Raw genomic sequence first — 18,737 nt, 5'->3', positions numbered from 1 at the left:
CTAAAAGGGTGCAGGAGCAGAGAGACCTGGGTTACATCTGGTAGGACAGGTTGAAAATATAGTGAAAAGGGCAGACAAAATTCTGGAAGGCTGAGAGGAGATTTAATAGATGCATTCAAAATGACGATGAGTCTGGTGGAGTGGATAGTGGCAGACTTTCCTTTTGATGGAGAGGTCAAGAACAAAATGTCACAGATATAAGTTAAAGGGAAGAGAACTAAGAATGACATGAGAAAAAGCTGTTCTACACGGTATGTAATTGAAGTCTGGAATACACTGCCTGCAGATGTGGTGGAGGCAGGTTCTATTGTTACCTTTAAGAGGGAATTGGATAATTATATGGTGGAGAAATATGTTCACTACTATGGAGAAAGGGCAGATGGGTGGAACTAGTGAGATGCTCTGGTACAGAGATGGCCCAGGTATGATGGACTGAATAGCCTCATTTTGTGTTGTGACCATTGCATGAATCTGTGTTAATTCTGGTCATTGCACCACAATTATATGCAAACATTGGAGGCACTGCAGAAAATAGCAACCAAGATAGTTATTCAAGAACTGGTCATTTTTAAGAGATAAAAAAAAACAAGTTTTAATAATAAACTGGATTTTGTTGAAATAAAATGCCTCTTGACCAGCACTTTTCTCCTATTAATTCACGCATTGGCCAAGATTTTGTGGGAAGAAAGGGATTCCCTATGAATTGTGAATTATCATAAATTGCTAAACAATTAAAAAATTAACAACATATGTGTTTCTTAATATTCCCATAATTTTAGTAAAGTTACTACAATTACACGTTTATTATCAATTGAATGAGTTAGACAATATCTTTAATGTTGATTCAGTCAATAGGGCATTTTGCTTTGGAAGATTCTAAAAAAAATAATTTTTTAAGAAAAACTTCTTCCTCTCGTATCCAGTCACTTTTTCCTTTTGTTTTTCTTTCTATGTCTGATTTGTCATTGAATTCACCTACCTTTATTTCACTCTCCTTCTTATTCCTTCCTCTGATTATTTCTTAATCCTTCAATCTGATAAATTAAGGGAATAGATTGGTTCTTCAGATGTCCACCAACTTGCCCAATGGCCGATGTGTCATTGTCAGTGCAAGCTTTAGCAACTGTGGACAAAGATGCCCAACCTCCAACAAGACTAACTGAATGAATAAACCCACAAAATGGCTGGATTACTTTTAGAATTGCAGGAAATTCCTGAAGTGGGAGTGTGGCTCCACTTTAGGACCAGATGAATCTACAGTTTAAAGTTATTCTTTTTGCAGACAATTAATAACTAATTTGATTGCACTGGATGCATCAGAGATAGTTTTAAGGAGGAGTCAATCGATATTTGAAGGAGCAGATGATCAAAGGTAAACAATATTTGGGATCATTTATATGGACTGCAGAGTTCGCATTGCTTAAGCAGATCCTGTACCTTCCAATTAGCTGGTTAAGTATTTTGATGGAGATTACAATGATATGTAACAAAACCATGTTAAAAGCCCGATTATACTCCAGCTAAAATAATATTCAGAAGCTCTTATTAAAATTCTTAGAGAATCTCTGAGGATTTCTATAGATTTTTTGGAAGCAATCATATGGAATCTTACAGAACAATTAAAAAGTGCTAAGGTGCTTCTAAGGATCATAGTTACATTCATTAATGTTGTGTTGTACCTAATTCCGATTTTCACAGCTTTGCATGATATTAGAAAAGACTTTAAATTAAAGAAAAGCGAAATCTGAAGGAATATCCACAATGAAATGTCCTCCTTCCTTTAATGTGAGTGCTATTTTAATGAAGCTCCTCTGATGGATTACTAATATATAACGTTTTTTATGTTGTGGGACAAAGCTGTCTGTTCTGATGATTGACATGGGCCGACATTATGATGTGGTTTTGGAAATGAGCCCACTGTGGCTCTTCTGAGGCAAGTTTCTGAATTAGTGCTGCCCTCCAAGTGCAGTGGAGCCTTTTTAACCCCACTCATTGGTATTCCAGTATACTGTTACGGAATGACTTTTTAATGGCTTTGGCATCTAGGCTGGTACCCCTGACACATTACTCAGCAGAAGAATTCAAATGAGATTCTGAAAATAAGCAGCACTGAATACAAAACTTAGCACAAAGCAACATAATTAGTAATTTATTTTTAATTCAAATATTTTCCATTGTGTTATGCAAAACTCACATAATCAAAAATGGTAAACAGAAATTTATGAACCACTTATAAATCACTATAATATTAATCTTTACCTGGATTATCAATATTTACACAATGATCTATGAAGTAATGCTGTCCATTTAAAAAATATTAGTCACTAATTAAATCAAATTATTTCTTCAAATCAAACATGATTCACATTCAGCAGAAGGATGCAGACTGAAGGCATGACAGAAACAGTGTAACCGTTTCTAAAGTTCTGACCCTGGATGGAATAAAAATGTGCCAAAGCCATAGGATTAATCCAAGCAGTAGCATTCTAAATTCAGACCAAGTGAGATTCATGACTCCATTTACACTGGAGATCCAATTCAGCTCAGATCACAGCTTCAAACTGAATTTGATTTCCCTGGTGTTTTCACTACACCTGTGCGCCATACTACAACATGGGTTGAATGGCTTCAAATGAATGATGAATACATTTTCCAGGCAGTGCTGCAGAAACACTGGATTTTAACAAACTGTTACACAACACCCTGATTCAAATCATTCTGCTCCTCAACCCTTTTATATATTGACACTTAAAGGCAAAGGCTGAGAAATTTGAATAGATTGCACTATTTGTACAGAAGTGACAATACATCATAAACATTTACTTGCTTTTAAACAACTCAAAGTCAAAGTCAAAGTTGAGTTTATTCTCATATGCACAAGTACATGTATGCACAGGTACAATGAAAATCTTACTTGCAGCAGCATCACAGGCACATAGCATCATATAAGCAGCATTCACAAGTAAAACATAAATTAAACATAAATTATACACAATTTTACATGAAAAAAACACAATAAGAACAAAAAAAACGAAGTCCATTTTAGTGCAAAGTGATCAGAGTGGTCATAGTGTTGCTGAACTGTAGTGGTGATTAGGGTTTTGCCAGTTGGTTCAAGAACCAAATGGTTGAAGGGAAGTAACAGTTCTTGAAACTGGTGGTGTGGGACTTCAGGCTTCTGTATCTCCTGCCCTATGGTAGCTGTGAGAATATGGCATGGCCAGATGGTGGGGATCTTTGATGATGGATGTTGCCTTCTTGAGACAGCAGCTCCTGTTGATACTACCGATGGTGGGGAGGGATGTGCCCGTGATGTATTGGGCAGAGTCCACCACTCACCGCAGCTTTCTGCATTCCTGTGCATTTGAATTGCTGTACCAGACCATGAATGCAACCAGTCAGGATACTTTCAACAGTACATCTGAAGAGTTTGTTAGAGTGTTCAGTGACAAGCTTCCTTAACCTCCTAAGAAAGTAAAGACATTGGCACTCTCTCCTTATGATTGCATCTATCTGCTGGGCCCAGGACAGGTTATGTTAGCATATGTTATGTTAATAATGTCATATTAGCATAGGATAAGTTAACACCCAGGAATTTAAAGCTACTGCATCTCTCCACTACTGATTCTCCAACGTAGACTTGAGCTTGTGAAAGGCATTGTTTAAATATAACTGTTCTTTTTCCTTCTAAAATTCTGTGCCTTTACCAATAAAATTCCACAATGCTGTTGACCATAGCCACAGCTTTATTCAGTTATCAGGAGGACTTAGTCAGAATTAATTAATATAGTTACCTTTAAGCATAACAGATATGAGGAAAATTATATGATACATTAATGGGTGTAGTGTGGCACAGTGGTTGGATTACCAGACTAGAAATCCAGAGGTCTCGATTAATGTTATGGAGATCTATATTCAAATCCCACCAGGGCAGCAGTGGAATTTAAATTCAGTTAATAATATGTAATTTTAAAAAAATAGTAATTAGTAATGATGTTGTTCAAAAACCCACTTCGTTAACTAACATCCATCAGGGGAAAAGTCTGTCATCCTTATCTAGTCTGGCCGACATGTCACTCCACCACCACCAAGGTGATCTAACAAGAAACTCAACTCAAGGGCAGCTAGAGAGCGGTAATAAATGTTGGACTTGCCAGCAATGCCTAGTAGTTATGACCACTCAAGTGGATCAGGGAGCTCAGGAAAGGGATACAAAGATTTGCCCATCAGCAAAGAGTCAACTCCCAAAGGCTCTTCAGAGATATTGTATCTCACTTAAACCTCTCTGATGGAAATTGTATTTGCAGGTCAAATTTTCCAATGTTAGTGAACTGCTGTGGGAAGACCTTCAGCTACGTTCTCGTGCCTCTTACAGGTCAAGATCACATTAACTTTCAACTTACTTGCTACAATTCTTTCCAATCATCTGGAGCAGATCTCTGCCATGTCTCGCAATATCTCCCCCGCCACTCCATCCAAGGAGTCACTTAGGGACTAAGAAATGACCTAGAGAAATTATTTCATCAATTTCTGTGAGGGACCATTGGCATTGGTATGGGGATTTGCCAGCACTGCTGGTTTCATACAAGTGTGGGCAGCCACTGAATGCATCCTATCTGTGCATAAGGGGTCCAATTAAAAACCTGGCTCTATTTATTAACAGGAAATGATAGGTGCATGATGGAATAGTCTCAAGCTGCCTGAATACAGTGCCAACTACCCTCAAGAAACTTTACAGCTTCCAGGACATAGAAGCCCATTTGATTAGCACCCCATTAACCACAAATATTCATCCCTCCACCACTGGCACACAATGTATACCTGAAATAAAATACACTGCCATTACTCACCCAGTTTACTCTGAAAGTGCCTCCGAAACCCACAACCTCTACCACCAAATAGGACAAAGACAGGAGGTACATGTGAACCCTGTCACTTGCAGATTCCTTCCAAGTCACGCACCATCCTGACTTGGAAATAGATAGATAGGTAAATATTTGTTTATTAGTCACATGTACATCGAAATATGCAGTGAAATGTGTCTTTTTGCGTTACTGAGAATGTGCTGGGGGCAGCCCTCAAGTGTCGCCATTCTTCCAGCATCAACATAGCATGCCCACAGCTCCTAACCTGTATGTCTTTGGAATGTGGGAGGAAACCGGAGCACCCAGAGGAAACCCATGCAGACACAGGGAGAACATACAAACTCCTTACAGACAGCGGTGGGAATTGAACCCAGGTCGCTGGTGCTGAAATAACATTACGTTAACCGTTACACAACCATGCCACCCTATATACCACCAGTCCTTGATTGCTACTGGGTCTGAACCCTGGAATTCCCTGTCCAATGGCACTGTGGGAGTACCTTCACTGGAAGGAATACAGAGGTTTACAAAGGGATTCACTATCACTTCTCAAGAGAAATCAGGAGTAGGAAATAAAGATTTGTTTAAAGTAAAAACACCCTCGTGCGCGGTTACCTTATGGCCATGGCCATTTCAGGCAAGCACATTGGACACACTCATCCCCAGGAAAGCAATGCTTCCAGAAATTTTCAGTGGCTAGCATAGCCTGGAGGCCTTTTGGCCCACAATGTTGTGCCGACATTTTATGTTGCTCTAAGATCTATCTAACCCTTCCCTCCCACATAGCCCCCCATGGAAGTAAAGTCTTCCTTGATAGAGAAATAATTCTCATAAGGAGCCTGAAAAGTTATAATCCTCAAAGCAATGCAAATGGCTCTCTCTACCATCCAGGAGGACCAAAGAGCCCAGGTGATATAGTAATCCATCAATTGATTCTTTGCACTGATGAGAATATCCAGGTCTCTTTCACTAAATCTCATTGTACTCTCCCTCTTCCCTGCAATCTCTGTCTCTCCAAATGTGTGTTGCTGCTGTCTGACTGCTATGGGAAGTGTGCCTTTAAGAACTGATGCTCTTCTCAGATTGGTGTACAGCAGGAAATTGTGGTCCATTGATCACCAACCACACAAGTCCCATTGAACACCGGAAATTCTCAATGGAAACCACACTCCAGACACTTAAAAGACTTCCTGGCTAATTTCACAAATCCTTTTGAGGGATCCAAAAGAGTATTCGTGCTAAATGACCACAATGGTTTAGTCCACAATGAAGGGAGAAACCAGGATTCTTGGTCATTGGCCATCTCCCTGGCCCTACACTCACCTCTGGAACATCTGGATAACAAAGACACTTACATTGGACTCCTATTTATTGGCTACAGCTCCACCTTCAATACCATAATTCCAAACAAACTCATCTCCAGACTCCTGGACCTAGGACTTGGCACATCCCCCACCACCCCCTGCAACTGAATGCTTGACTTCCTGACCAACAGACCACAATCAGTAAGGATAGGCAGCAACACCTCCTCCACAATTATCCTCAACACTGGTGTCCCACAAGCTGCCTCCTCAGCCTCTTACTTTACTCACTATACACTCATGACTGTGTGGCCAGATTCTGCTCTAACTCCATTTACACATTTGCAGATGACACCACCGTAGTGGGCCAGATCTCAAGACAGAGTACAGGAAGGAGATAGGGAGTCTAGTGGCATGGCATCAAGACAACACCCTCTCCTTCAGTGTCAGCAAAACAAAGTAGCTTGTCATTGACTTAAGGAAGCAGGGCAGAGCATATGTCCCTGTCTGTATCAATGGTGCTGGGGTGAAGAGCTTCAAGTTCCTAGGCGTTAATATCATCAACAACTTGTCCTGGTCCAGCCACTTGGACCCTATGGGCAAGGAAGTACACGAACACCTCTAGTTCCTCAGGCTAAGGAAATTTGGCATGTCCCCGAAGACCCTCACCGATTTTTACAGATGCACCATAGCAAACATTCTCTCTGGATGCATCGCAGCTTGGTACGGCAACTGCTCTGCCCAGGACCACAAGAAATTGCAGAAAGTTGTGAACGCAGTTGTCCGTAATGCAAACCAGCCTCCCTTCGATTGACTCTGTCCATACTTCCTGCTGCCTTGGTAAAGCAGCCAACATAATCCAAGACCCCAACCCAGACACTCTCTCTTCTCCCCCCTCACATGGGGCAGAAGATACAAAAGTTTGAGAGCACGTACCACCACATTCAAGGACAGATTCTATCCTGTTGTTATAATACTCTTGAACAGACCTCTTATACAATAAGTATTAACTCTTAATCTCTCAATCTACCTCACCATGTCCCTTGCATTGTATTTGACTACATGCACTGCACTTTCTCTGTAACTGTAACGCGATATCCTGCATTCTGTGTACCTCAGGGTACTTATCTATGGAATGATCTTTCAGGATGGCATGCAAACAAAAACTTTTCACTGTGTCTTGGTACATGTGACAATAATAGACCAATTACCAATTACCATCGTATTTGTGTGTTGCGACTACACCAGATCATATAGCCGGAGCTGAGTATTGTATGTGAAGCTGTTGATTGTAGTCTAGAGCTGCATTTGTTAAAGGTCTATCATTATATTAACTATTTGGCCTTAGCTTTCAGGTATATGCCAATGGATGATGTCAGTTATTGCACATTTTAGTATATATGTTTGATATGTTAGCAGTAAAAAACATATTTTGGATGTTTAATCTGTTAAATTGGTTTTATATAGTAGCTATGGCTGTTAGTTGTGGGTCTCAGCACTGATATAACATTGGAGACAAGTGTCCTCTATGACAAGGTTTATAAATTTCTGAGACTCGGAAAGTTGAATGGAGAAATTTAAGTTTGTTATAATGTTTGGACTTCTGAACTCAGGAACCTGATTATCACTTAAGAGGTTGTCACCTTCTTGGTTTCTTTGCAATCTGGCTCTGTTGTGGGACTTCAGCCTTGGCATATTATGCAAGGTTCATTTTAGCTACAATGACAAGTCACAAATGGGAGGGAAAGAGAGTATTAACATTGGAAATGAGAATGCAATAGATGGGAGATTGGTGCAAGGAAATATCAGAGGTCGCAGGTACCAGAAGATAGCTGAATGGTAAAAATGTTTGAAAAATAATAATTTTCTATGATGTGTACTATACATTACAAAGTTAAAAATTATGATGGATGTTCAATATGAACAATATTTTTACATGAACATACTGCAACCTGTACTCGTGTTTCTTCGTAGTTTTTGAAATACAATCTGAGATGTACCACAGCACCGAAAGGATTAATAGAATAACATCACTGGTTTGATTGTGAGTCATTTACTGCTAAATGGACATCAGGGCAACCATTCATACCTTGCAAGTTAGTTTCTGACCTGTAAATCCAATGGCAATTGTCCATTCAGTACAAGTGATGGTTTGCATTCATTCATTTTGTTAGGATTATGTTACACATTTTAAGTCATAGAACTGAAAAGTTCCCTTAATGATGAATCAAACAAGTTTGGAAAAATGGAAAAACAGCACAAAAATACAAATATTTGTGAATTTGATTCTTCTCCTCCACTTTTCTCCTTGATCAATTCTTGTCAGGGTATGGGTCGTTGACGAGTAACAGCCCTCTGATTTCTCTCCGAAGTGGCTATTCTTTGTGATAGATGGTATCGAAAGATTTCCTGAAAGTAGAACCATTACAACTGAGCAAGAATGCACTCTTTCTTGCAATAGGCACTGTGCAATGATATAAACTACAAACCTTGACTATATCTCTCTTCCTTTCTGAAAGAAGTTGAAACCAATTGTAGTATACTGTCTTTTTTCTACCCTCCCTGAGATTGGATGAGTTAGCACATTTAGAATCAAGCCCCATCCCTTCTTGAACTGCATAGCTCAAGGCCACATGACACAATGTATTTGCCTGCTGATCCATTCACAAAACAGTGCAAAGTATGCTAACCTTTTCAAAAATCAGTCCTTTGTGGCTAATCTTCTGTTTGCTCCACAGCCAACTACAGGTATCTGGCAACAATTACATATGTGTCAACTAATTTATGTAAGTATGGTATTAATTCAAAGAAAGCAGATTATGATTAAGATTTATGAAAAGTCAATAATGCTTTGCAAGAAGTCACTCTAGAATAAAAAGCTGAGCATGCATAATGAACCTCTGCCATGAAAACATTCCATTATTTTAATGTGCTCCTGGATTGATTATCTATGGTAACATTATATATACAAGGACATTAAGTAAAATTACTCCACATTCACTTTGATCACCTTTGATATAATAATAGAGTTTGTACAGTATTAATTTAAACTAAACCTTACCCTTGTAAACTTTCTGACAGGTAAGAGATTAAAAGTTTATACAACTGGGAGCAATGCTTTTAGCTCTGTCAATAGCTTTTTCTTCCCTCCCAGAACTATACAGACTTTGTGTGACTCCAAATCTAATGCATTTCCTTCCCTCTTATTGTACTGTCACTTCCAAGTGTGAAACCAGTAAAGGCTTTATTTAATGCACGCCGAAACAGAATTTTCATTGTATGGTCAAATTGTCATTTTGAATATAACTTTGAGGAATTTTTGCAGAATAATTCACACTTCTAAATATGTAAGAAGCATTGATCTTCATAAGCAAACACATATCTAGTATACATAAATGTTTTAACTTACTGCAGATGAAGTTTATCAAAGATAAATATGTGGCTCTGATTATGCTGCTGAGTAATTCAATATGCAGCTAAAATTTAGTTTCCTGTTGTAACCTGAGGAACATCTCAAGCTATGGGTTTCTTTATATGAATACAGGTGCAGAATAACATCAGAATCCATCATCTGAGCAACATGATTGTATGTGTAGCTCTTGAGATCAAAATATTCTGATTGGTAGATCTAGAGATTAAGCTACAAACTTTACACCTATATTCTGACTATGAGAGTGAATGTAGGTCAACACTGAGCTCATTTTGAACGTAGGCTTTACTTTCGCTCACTGTAAACTCACTTCTTCAACACTTTATCATCTAAATAATCAAAAGCTCAGCTTTGAGTAGCAAGATAAATAATTTTAAAGTTGTATTATATCTTCTGAATATCACATATAGAGAGATCATAGAAAAAGCTTCAAACCACCCAAATCCCTTGGTTATACCTGAAATGATGGCTTTAAACTATAACTACAGTGATGTATGAACCCATTTTGCTTCCCACCACCTCTGTAATTTTGTGGATTGAATCTAATATTTAGAGCTTGACCTGAATGCAAAGCTAAGCAAAGTGAGAGATTGCCATTGAGCTAGGCAAGGTATGAATGAGGATAAGAAGGAAATAGTTGAGGCCAATTAAAAATTTAGAAAATGGGGCAGAATCTCAATTAAGAATGGGTCAAATAAATCAATATCATTTCTTATCTGCAATAGCTAAGATTCTGGATTGACCATTAATCTCAGACAGAAGCATGTTTAAAAAATATTCCAGAAAATAATGGTGGTTCTTGTGAAACATTTAGAATTTTAGGTTAGCAACGCACAAGAAAAAAGTAAAATGAAAATTGTGAGCTTGCATGGCTCTAGGGCTGTGCACTCTCTGCATTTGCATGGAATAACAATCTAGTTGGGAACCAGTGCTAAATTTTAAAAAAATGAGGTTAGCCTTTTCGCCATCAAATAGGTGTGGGTTTGATCCCTGAATAAGTTAGCCATATCTCATACTTCTGTGAGATTAAATGGGGTGCCCCAAAATGAACTTTTGCAAGGGTAGGTGTGCAATTAATTGGCATAGAAACTTGCTTTATTTCTAGTGTCTTTAAAAGTGAAGGTGATAAACAATGCATGTTGTCTATCTATATTTATCATTACTGTCAAACAATTTTCTATATAGAAAATGTCTCTTGTGGTAGGAAACTTCATGTCATTTTGACTTATATCAATATGAGTGGCTAATGTCCTAAACCAAGAGTTATCAGTTTAGAGTTATTTCCATGTGACCTGTGGATGCCCACAATAGAAGAAATGAGCAGACAGTTTTCTCTGCTGTAGGTCTACGCCACTCAGTAAGACTACAGAAGCAGTCATTAGGTTACACAGATGTCATTTCTTGCACATTCATTCAGAGTAATGCGTATTACTCTTCCGGATTGCAAAAACACTGACTGCATTTACCTGTGGAGCTTTCATAAAAGCCTTTAAGTTTGAACATATGGTGGAAATGTCCAAAAACCTATATATTGTATTAACCCAAAAAAAAACTACATATCCTTCACAACCTTTTGTCTACCACTTTAAAGTTACAATACCATCAATTTCTGAGCAGATGTGATTATTCAAACAATAAACTTCTTCGACATTTGGCCTGAAGGAAAATATAATCTAAGACAGATTTCTTCATAATTGATAACACTGCCACTCATATCTATAAGTGGAAAAACTGGTTCAATGTTGTCACTTTCTTTCACTCAGTGTTAGCTGCCAACATGTAGCACCCTACACATTGGGGAATCCAAGAACTGATAGATCCTTTGGAACTATGGCAAGCATCTATGAGAGGTCAGTAATCATGTAAAATCAGTCATTAGATAGCTGTTAGGAGACCAGCAGTATAGTTGGTAGACAAACAATATAAACCAACTCTGTTTCAGTTAAAAGATTAAAACTCAAAATTCCAGTCCAATTGGGAAGCTTGACATTCTTTTGTTGATCCCAACACAAATGCAGTTTGCCCCATTTTAAAATACATTCCACATTTACAAAAGCCCACATTACCCATCATTATCTGACTAACAAATGGTGTCCCTTTATTTTAGAAAGGCTGCAGTGATAAGCCTGGGAACTATAGTCTAGTGAGCTTTACAGCAGTGGTGGGAAATCTATTGGAAGGGATTCTGAGAGACAGGATTTATTTGCATTTGGAAAGGCAAGGTATGATTTGGGATAGTCAGTATGGTTTTGTGCATGGAAAACCATTCTCACAAATTTAACTGAGTTTTTTTGAAGAGGTGGCCAAGAAGATTGATAAGGGCAGGATGGTAGACATTGTCTACATGGACCTTAGAAAGGCCTTTGACAAGGTCCCGCAAGGTAGGCTGGCCCGGAAGGTTAGATCACACAGGATGCAGGGTGAGCTAACCAATTAGATACAAGTAGGAGGCAGAGGGTTATAATGGAGGGTTATTTTTCAGATTGAAGGCTTGTGACCAGTAGTGTGCTGAAGGGATTGGTGCTGGGTCCTCTGTTGTTTGTCAGATATATTAATTATATGGATGAGAATGCAGGTGGCATGGTTAGTAATTTTGCAGATGACATCAAAATTGGTAGTAGAGTAGATAGTGAAGAAGGTTGTCTAAAGTTACAATAGTTACACAGTTACAACTGGAAAAGTGGACAAGGAAGTGGGCAAGATGGAAGTTAACTCAGACAAGTGAAAAGTGATGTATTTTTGAAAGTTAAGCCAGGGCAGGACATATACAATGAATCACAGAGCCCTGGAGAGACTTGTTGAACAGAGAGACTTAGGAGTAGAAGTACATAGTTCCCCTAAAGTGGCAACACAGTTAGACAGGTGGTGAAGAAGGCCTATGGTTGCCTTCATTGGTCAAGGCGTTGAGTACAAGAGTTGGGATGTCATGTTACAATTTACCAAAATGTTGATTGGACCGCACTTGGATTATTATGTGCAGTTCTGGTCGATGCACAACAGGAAGGATGTGATTAAGCTCGAGAGAGTGCAGAAAAGATTCATAAGGTTATTGCCTAGAATGGAGGACTTGAGTTAGAAGGAAAGATTGGATAGTCTGAGTCTGTTTTCCCTGGCACAAAGGAGGCTGGGAGGTGACGTAATAGAAGAATATAAAATTATGAGTCCCTTACATGGGGTAGGTAGCCAGAATCTGTTTCATATGGTAGGGGAGCCTAAAACTAGAAGGCATAGGTTTAAGGTGCGAGGGAGGAGGTTTAAAGGAATTCTGAGAGGTAAAATTTTCACACAAAGAATGGTTGTTATCTGGAATAAGCTGCCAAAGGAGGAGGTGGCATCTTAACAAGTACTTGAAAGAACAAGGCTTAAAGGGATATGGAATTAATGCAGGCAAGTGGGATCGGTATAGATAGGTGTGATGGATGGCATAAAAGGCTTGTTTCTGTGCTGTACAACTCTGTGACTCTATGATTTTAAAACCACACCACTATGCACAAATATGAAGCTGGATGAAAGGTTCTATGATTCTACTCATAATTCTGCTCAACTGGCAGTGGAAAGCTTAATTTGACCCATCAATTAGAAAAGCCTTTTGATATTGAAGACTGCAAATATCAAGAAAAATGCATGTGAAATCCAGAAGATATAGGAAAATATAAGAGAGTGCCAGAGAAATTAATTTCTCTGGAATTTCTGTTTCTTTTTCACTTTCCAGGACTTAGTAATGCTTGCTATCACTTACCAGCCAGAGAAAAAAAAATTTGGAACTGAAAATGTTAAAATTCAGATTCTATGAGCAAAGACACATCCCTTCTGCAATCTAAGCTTTATGCTCTACCTTAATCCAGCACTGTTTGCCTGAAACTTAATTTACAGAATATATTACCCCACCTCCTACCACTCCCACCCCCATCCCCTCCCTGGACCATTCTATCAATGAAAGTATTAGGATTTACAGGTAAATTGGAGGGAATATGATTGAACCTAGGATGGATAAAAATAAAACAACGAGTGAAAATATTTACATTATTTTTGTACATTGAATTATACATACATTAAATGCTTCTAAATATATACACACATAGATTATTCATGTAAATATTAAAACAATGGTGTGCTATACATTTCCTGTAGTCAGCATTTACTTCCTGTAACACATGCCTCACCACAAATGCAGATATTGCATTTCTCAGTCCTATATAAAATCAGAACCTCAAAGCACCAGAGACCTGATTTAATTCCTGACCTCAAGTGCTATCTGTGTGGAATTTGCTCCCTGTGACTGCAAATATTTCTTCCATGTGCTCTGGTTTCCTCTCACATCCCAAAGACATGCTAGTTGGTATGTTAATTGGCCATTGTAAATTGACCCTAATGTGTACTGCTGATGGTCAACAGAGGCTCAGTGAGCCGAAGGGCCTATTTCCATGCAGCATGTCTCTATGATCCCATGACTCAAAGAGACAGTGAATGTATCAGAGTCAAGAAAGTAATCTAAAAACAGCTAAACAATGAAGCGATATGAAAGCAACCTTCCTGAATGATATCAAGAGAACCTAGTTTATAAATGCTTCTAGTCACTTCTCCCTGTCCTGCCAGATATCACCAACACATTAAAATATCACTAGACTTAGGGACTCTTGTTCCTGAACTGTGAACTCCAGCACCCTGAATCTCACAAGTTCACTATGTATTTCCCAGTTCCCTGAACTTCCTTCCCATTTGCTCCCTACTCCCCAGTACCCCAACACTGTTATGCTCCTCAGCTGCATGCCCTTCTCATGTTTTTTGAACAATGTACTCCCAGACCTTGGCATTCATCATAGCTGCTAAATCCCAGTGTCACCCATCCGTATCACACCTCTCCCCATCAATCCCTATCACACCCATCCTCTCAAGGCAAATAAATACTTCTCCTTATCCATCACTGCTGGTAATGTGTATATTCTCAAATAATCAACAAACAAAATCAGTAAGTCTCAGAAACATATATTGATCAATGATTTTTTTTTAACTGAACATTACCATCCATTTTGAGAAAGTGAGAGCTTGTAAATATAGCAAAACAAAGCCTACTTTTTAGCCTCAGTAAAGAGCTGTTACAGGAAGTATCTTCAAACAACTTATTAAAAAAGTTCACAATAATTTGAATTTGATGTGATTACAATATGGCATCAAATAGTGATTACAAAATGGTAATGATGGGAATAACTAATTATGATAATCACTTGCATTTACATAGTGAGTTTAACATAGTGAGACATTCTAAGTTACTTTCCAGAAGCATAATCAGTCAAAATTTGACACATAAGAAGACTAAACAATTCTTAAAAGTGGTAAATTTCAAGTCATAAAGATGCCACTTAAGAGATTAACATACAGAATCTAGTTTGTATAACGCACTTTCAGTTCTACCTAACCAGATTCATTATCGATTGTCTACAAATATCTTAAGATGTGGAATTACCTTTTAAAGAAGAAGTTATTCCATGCACTTGTCTGGAAACTGCAGGCACTAACATTGAGAGATAAAATAATTCATCAAATATATTTTATGTCATGGGTTGGGATATCCTGACACTGTACAGATGCAATAAAACCAGGAAGTGCTGGAAATGTTCTGCAGATCAAGCAGGATCTGTGGGAAGAGAAACAGTTAATATTTCAGGTCCAGAACCTCACATTAGAAAGCAAGATCTGCACAGATGCAAGGCTTTCTCTTAGTTTCTATCTATTTGTACTTATCCTTGTAGAAACACATGTTTTAAGGTGTCATATCAGAAGCATTCTTATATAAGAGTAACTCTACAAGCCAGCATGGAGCAAGCAATTTGTACCAAAGGAAACATGAAGCTCATTCTGATATTAATTTTCAACCTATTAAACTATCAGCTGCTATAAACCGATTTTAGAATTTGTTATGTTCCCATTTTAGTAACAAGAGGAATCAATTAGTAGATAGTAATTGGACTAAATAGAAGAAAAACTTTAGTCTTTCATATTAATGCTATAACGCTTTTTTGTGAAGCTGCATATAAATAGGATTAGTATCATCATAAATGTACTAGGCTAGATGAATGCTCTGCAATCACATGGAAAGCTGAATAAAAGCAGTGAATGTTGGAAGTATTCAGCTGGTCCAGCAGCATCTGCAGAAACAAAAGCTAAGTTAACTTTTCAGGTTAATGACCTTTCATCAGAAAAAATATTTCTAACATTTTCTGTTTTATATTTCAGATTTTCTATCATCTGCAGATTTTTGGTTTATAAAAACTAAATAGTTTGTTTTTTTCAAAAAGTACTATAATGGTGTTGTCTAATTAACTAAACCCCATGTTTTAATTTAAAGAATAGAGATGTGTAAATACAAACTAATTTGTTAAACCAAAACGTCATGGGATTTTAACAAATAATTGTTAAGTGATATTGGCCGTAACCTAATCAATGGGCTTCAATGAAATCACAAATTGCAAAGCTAATTGCAAATTCCACATCTATTATGAAGACATGAATTTTTGCAACCATTATTTGGTTTTTATAATCATTTTATATCATAATATCTTCCTCCATTACTAGAATAAGATAGTTTGTATGGCAAGTTTCCGAAGACCAAAAATTTCCTTTGAATTACTGTCAGTTCTTTGCTGTACCTTCGCCTGAAGTGTGAAGGAAACTCAATTTTCGCATTTCTAACATATGGCAGTACAACAGGAATAGCTCCAAGGAAATTCCTGGCCAATGTCATCACTGATTCATTGATGGATGCTGAGGTTTGGTTGCCCTTAAAATGCTGCAATGATTTCTAGAGGCAAAATAGGTCCCCTTATTGATTTTTCCTCCCTCTAAGAATGAGCTTTCTGTCATTGTGATATGTTCCATCTAAAATCCAGGCTGAAAATTCACACATCGGGATCGTCATCCCCAAAAATTAGTCAAAAGGATTTAAGCCTGTGTTCTTAGCATAGCAATAAATGCTTCATTAGCATGCTTATGATATGCATATTAGCACAATTTAAGAATATATAGAAATACATAGAAATATATGTATAAAAACACATAGAAACTCTTAAACTTCTTTTGCCAATACTGCTGCTATTGTATCCTTCACCAATTTATTGAGGGCAATATGTAAATAAATATACTTTACAGTCTCTTCCAAACTAAATGATATATTTTGTAATGTGACCTAATGTGGAAGAAAGAAGTGTTAAACGCATGCAACATATTACCAGGCTATTTATTAGATTGTACGTTTTGCTTTATTTCAGGAAAAATATTAATATTGTTTACAGTTTTGCCTATCACCTTCTCAGATAACCTGGATCCTAAAGCCTAACTCTAAGAATAACGTAAGCTTCACGATTACTTGTGTTGTGTGGATTGCTTGTATTGCTATTTTATATTAACTATGAAACATGCACAATCAAACAAGTAGCAATCATTGTTGTTGTGTTTGTATAATGTTCTGCTCAGAAGAGTTGCAGAGCAGACAGTCCATATAAGATGTTTAGTGTACATAATAGTCATTAAAAAATAACAATGACTGCAAGCACCATTGATCACTGCTGTTTGCTGTATTCTATATTTAGGCTATCAACCACATAATAAGTCATGAATATGCTGTGAGTGTTTGCACACACAAGCAGGACAACTGTTTTCAGTCCTCTCCGCTGGAGCAGAACTAAAATCTGGAAGTAATCAGTGACCAATGAACATAAGAAATTTACCAGAAAACACTTGAGCACAGTTGGTGTCTTTCTGGTACTCCTGCTAGTACATAGGTACGTAATCCCATCCCCCATCTTCCTCGTTTGGCAGCAGCAATCTGCTGTGTGCAACCACAAGCCTCGGGGTGTTGAAGGTTGCAAAGAAGCTGTGGCGTCTGACACCTGCTGGGATCCAGAAATATAGAACTATGGCTTCCATTGTTAGCTCACTGCTTCCCAACTCTCTGCTCCTCTTCCTGCCTCGTCATTGTAAAAGCTGAAGAGCTGGAGAATCGCCAGGGCCTCATCCTTGATATCAACAAAAATGTGTCAAAGCCAAAATTTATTAGCCTAGGTTATTAGTGGGAGTAAGCAGGACTGTTTACAGAGCCTAATTCTCTTCTAATTGCAGATACTATAAAATAATTACTATCCACAGGCTGGCAACACACAACAGAGTGGGTAACAGAGAAACTGCGGGGGTGAAGAGAAACAAACAGTACAAAGCATTTTGTCGTGCTGAGGTGATTGTAAGCTGGCACAAACAAATTAACTCAACTCATTAAAAATTACATTTTAACATCATTCTTGTTTTACTTTGTCTTTTAATTGAACATCGATTACATTGATTTATCTCTACTTTCCTAATGAGGAAACTCCTTCACAGCAATACTTGAAATGCTGAAAAAGGTTTTGCTTCCTGTTAGTCTATGCAAAAAAAACTGCTTGTGTCCCTTCCCCCACCCTCCCACTGCCCCTTCTCTCCCAAATAAACCTATGTTTTAAAAAAAGATTCCACTGCAGATTCCTGAATTACTGCTGCTCCAGTTAAGCCATGAGCAACTCGTAGGGGCCGAAAAACATCTTGAAAAGTATGCAACCTCCTCAACATAAATACTGCCGTCGGCGAAGGTTAGGAAAACAAATGGAGGATGAAAAAAAGACCAAACACAATTGGTAGGAAAAAAGGACCTCAGCAGGAATGCCGCAGTGGCTCCATTAATGGAAACTGAGAAACATGAAAAATCAATAAAGTAATAATTAAATTGTGGCCTACAGCATCGTGTCCAAAACACCAGCTGCATTAGTTAAAATATGAAAGAGGACACGAGGATTAACATTTAAGAGAAAACTGGCAACTCACACTATTCATACTGCGGAGAATTTAGTGCTGGGATTGTTTACTAGCTCACGTAAACAATTGTTCTAGGCTTGGGAAAACGTAATGGTAGAAAGTTAACGATACAAATTGCCAAGCCAGAATTACAGATCTCTGATTGACCTGCATTCTTAAAAACATCCCTGTCCTCACTACCACACCTGGGGCTCTACTTTAGTGTAGCTGTCACTGGTGTTATATGCAGTAGTGAATTGATGACATTCATTCAGTGATGAAGAAGTATACATCATGTCTGTCCGGACTGCACTGGCCAGATGG

At 38.0% G+C, this 18,737-nt stretch overlaps 1 long non-coding RNA gene across 1 annotated transcript in view; it reads right to left on the bottom strand.

The window, feature by feature from the left end:
- Positions 1-8,223: 8,223 nt before the first annotated feature.
- The window catches only part of LOC127577015 (uncharacterized), a 22,124-nt gene continuing 11,610 nt past the window's right edge, over positions 8,224-18,737 (bottom strand). Inside the window, exons 3-4 of the long non-coding RNA XR_007957306.1 lie at positions 15,061-15,231; positions 8,224-8,575 (exon numbers count right to left, since the gene is read on the bottom strand). This is a non-coding gene — a long non-coding RNA (uncharacterized LOC127577015). The remainder of the gene's footprint in view (positions 8,576-15,060; positions 15,232-18,737) is intronic.

Source organism: Pristis pectinata, chromosome 1 (assembly GCF_009764475.1).
Source record: "Pristis pectinata isolate sPriPec2 chromosome 1, sPriPec2.1.pri, whole genome shotgun sequence".
NCBI classification, from domain to species: Eukaryota; Metazoa; Chordata; class Chondrichthyes; order Rhinopristiformes; family Pristidae; genus Pristis; species Pristis pectinata.
Note: the sequence above shows the minus strand (reverse complement) of the source record. Positions and strands in the feature narration are given on the sequence as shown.